A 3899-nucleotide genomic window follows, 5' to 3' on the forward strand; every position below is an offset into this window, starting at 1 on the left:
AGTGCACCTGAGTACTGTACACAATGTTTTATTATTATTATTGTTATTAAAACCCCTTTTGGGGATAGAAAATCGGGGTGAGTTGGAAGCCTCGGAAATTTTAACCACTCTCATTTTACAGAAAAATTTTTTCAAAGTGAATTATATGGTTCGTCATTGAATAGAGTAGAGAACATGATATTATATATATATACTAGCAGTATCGCCCGGCGTTGCTCGGGCTTGTAAGGGAAATAACTATATAACCATTTTTAGAGAGTTATAGCAAAAAAATGCATTAAAAATGGAAAAAAAAATGATGGTAAATTTTTTTAAAAATCGTTGACTCATCGTAGACATTTTTAGAGAGTTATTGCCCTTATATAATAGCGAAAAAAATGCATCAAAATGGAAAAAAATGATGGTAATTTTTTTTTTAAATCGTAGACGCGCGCTAATACCCAGAAGGGCTCGATATGAATCACGACTATAAGATACCCTAAATTCGGCTGCTATTTCTAACAGCTCGGTTGAAGATAGTTGCCCAATGTCTGTGTTTGCTCCTTGTTTTCTGTTTCTCCAAAGACCCAACTGAACTCTCGTCTTTAACTTCAGCTGAACAGTTCCCAATCCCAAGAGTGCCCTGGTCGTGCAGACCTGATCAAAGGAGTTTATTTTTAACCAGACGTAAAGTAACCCTTTACTTCATAGAAATGTTTTATTTCTACGTGGGGGAAATTTGGTTACTATAAGTTTACATTGAAGAGACTTGGTCGTTGACAGGAGCCTCATAAGTTAACGCAGCGAACCATTTCATACGAGGCAACTAAATTCTGACCCCACGTTGTTGGCTTGTCACCAGTAACCGATTTTCCTGTTGAAGCCTACAGTAAATTACCTTGTTGGGGAGGGGTTAAGCCAATTTTTTAGAACTTTTTTTTGAATTTTCATGCTGCAGTTTGCCGTAGCTATTCAAAGTAAATACAAGTGAATTGTCGCCTGTAGTGGTCTACTTTGAAAAAAAAAGTTTTTCAATGCTTCTAATTGTTTTGTAACGAAAAAAAAAAAAACGTAATTGTCTTTAAAATAATATACACCGTATATCGTTGAAAAATATTTCCTAAGCTTCAGTAGGGGCTCGCAATTAACTTAGTTTTTGCAATGTTGCGCCAATCAGCTCATTTTCATACGCAAGTCGCTGTAGGGTCGACTACCTACGACTGGCTAGCGCGGATGCGCGTGTGCGCAAACCGGGTCCAGTCTATGCGGCTAGTACCGCCTCTCCCCTGTTAAATTCACGAAGAGCCTTTTTATAGTGCCTGCTATCCAATTTATCCCTTGAGATTGCCATCCCCCCCCCCCAATCCTCTTTACAGTTTTATACAGTAGATCCGTAAGAACTATACTCATAAAAGTGCCGTCTGAAGCGGGTCGCTACATTGCCTCCTCCCCAAATACGCTACAGGCATTGATTGTAAAAATCTCCGTCAGTGGTTTGTTTTATAAAATATTGTATTTAGTAGTAACATTTTTATACTTCAATAATTTTTTCTTGAATGTATGTCTATATTTCAACGAAACACGATATTACTTATTCCGGCATCAAACAACCGGTCGTACATACAGTGGACTGTGTTTAGCTCCTTGTGGGTAGTAAAGAAATAGGTATCTATACAGATATCGTATACGTGCTTGCGTACGTGCGTGTGTTTGTTTGTGGGTTTGTGTGTGTGTGTATGCTCTACTTGTTCCCCACCAACGCTTGACAACCGGCGCTGGTTAGTTTTCATCTTTGTAAAAGAAATAGAAACCATTGTGTGTAATTTGGAGAAGATTTCGTTGTTATATCTTTTAAAGACTCCGCCGGTTACGACGACGAGGGTCCCAGCTGATACGATCAACGGAACAGCTTGCTCGTGAAATTAACGTGCAAATGGCTGAGCATTCCACAGACACGTGTACCCTTAACGTAGTTCTCGGGGATAATCAGCGTGACACAGAGAGTGACAAGGCTGACCCTTTGAAATACAAGTACAACTCATTTTTGCCAGCTGAGTGGACTGGAGCAACGTGAAATAAAGTGTCTTGCTCAAGGACACAACGCGTCGCCGGGAATCGAACTCACAACCTTACGATCATGAGCCGAATGCCCTAACCACTAAGCCACGCGCCCTCACTTGTTATATCTAGCATGCCTAACGATCATGTAAGATACTCTTTTGTTGGTTCGTTTTGTAGTAGTAAATGTATTACAGTAAATATTTTTATCGGTAAACTTTCAAATGAAACTGGAATTCTCTCCCTTGTTCATTTACCGTTACTGTTGGATTAAACAAGGCTATAATTTTTAAATTTCATATTTCAAAAAATCAAAGCATTATCTTACTAAACCATTGAATTGGAAATAATGAGTTGTAGTAGTTGAGTTATAATATATATAATGAAATTTGCTGAAAAATTAATATTTCAAGGTAATATTAGAGGCAATATCAGTGAAGTTACAATGCAAATATCGTTTATATGAGATTTGTGAACGCCGAAAAAATATACTTACCTGGCACAGGAGTAAACCATGATCATCTAGGTGGTTCTCCCAAAGTGAGGCCCTTCCATTGCACTCCGGTTGGGTTGACCTTTGCGATCGCCCCAAATGTGGGCGACTCGGGTGCGCTATTTCTAAGTGTGGGGTCTGCGTTCGCGCTCACCCCGTCATATAATCGAAAAATAGACAGTCCGACTACAGAAATTGGAATTTCACCTTTTGACAGGAATTTTCCCGGTTCTTCCTTTTTTTCGTTTGTCTTTCAAATTATGAAAGACATTTTGGCAGAGTTTTGTCAACTTATTTTCTCCAAGACACCCGCGGATTTTCAGTCATAACTTTTACCAATTTCCACGTGAGTTAAGGCGAGAAACAAAAACAAAGAGTAAATTTTTTAGATTAACACCCGCTCGATTTTCACCAAGAAACAACTCGGACTTTTTGCGTGGAATCAAGTACCCTGACCTCCTAATATGCTGCAGACCACTTAATTTAGTTCGGTATGGAAGTGGGGTGAGCCCCCCCCCCCCAACCCGGAGTCATAAGAATTTTTTCTTTTCGTTGAATGAATTTCTGTGACCTGCTAATATGCAACCAGATCACTGACGACCCCCAAGGAATGCGCAGAACTCATTGCCGAGTGCTATGCAAACATATTCACTGTTGAAAGTCAAAATGTACCATCTTCACCATCTCTAACAGCAAATTCCACAACAACTATGGAATTTACACCTGCAATGCTGCGACGTCACCTTCAAAATAAGCGCAGCTATGCCTCCCCTGGTCTCGATGGAGTTACATACCTGCTTCTCAAACGTGGCAGGTACTTCCTTTTACACCAGCTTTCTATTTTCTTCCAGTACTGTCTCAACAATGGTGCTACTCCGGAGCAGTGAAAAACTGCCAGTGTCATTCCTCTGTTCAAAAAGGGCGACCGCTCATCACCTGTCAACTATCGCCCAGTCAATCTCACTAGCAGTATTGCAAAACTGATGGAATCGTGTGTCAGAGAAACACTTTGGAACTTCTGGAGCTCTCACAGTCTCATCCGACCCTCACAATATGGATTTGTCCCTAACTCCAGCTGCAGTGATCTGCTTGTCGAGTTCCTTGAGGACATTACTCAGATCACTGACAGTGGCTCATGACTGGATGTTTTCTACCTTGACTTTGCTAAGGCTTTCAACTCTGTGCCACACAAAAGGCCTATGGTGAAACTCTCTGCAATGGGTGTGAGGGATGACCTTTCTAACTGGTTGAAATCCTTCATTCTCAGCCGAAAGGAGGTAGTCACAGTTCTAGGACAGCATTCTACACCATATGAGATGTCATCGGGTGTACCACAGGGATCTGTCCTTGGTCCCCTCTTGTTTGTGGT

At 40.6% G+C, this 3899-nt stretch overlaps 1 non-coding gene across 1 annotated transcript; it reads left to right on the plus strand.

Moving 5' to 3' along the window:
• Positions 1–2525: 2525 nt before the first annotated feature.
• LOC115220099 lies at positions 2526–2689 on the plus strand. The gene has a single exon (XR_003882472.1). It is a non-coding gene; the product is annotated as a U1 spliceosomal RNA (small nuclear RNA).
• Positions 2690–3899: the final 1210 nt, after the last annotated feature.

Source organism: Octopus sinensis, linkage group LG15 (genome assembly GCF_006345805.1).
Source record: "Octopus sinensis linkage group LG15, ASM634580v1, whole genome shotgun sequence".
Lineage (NCBI taxonomy): Eukaryota > Metazoa > Mollusca > Cephalopoda > Octopoda > Octopodidae > Octopus > Octopus sinensis.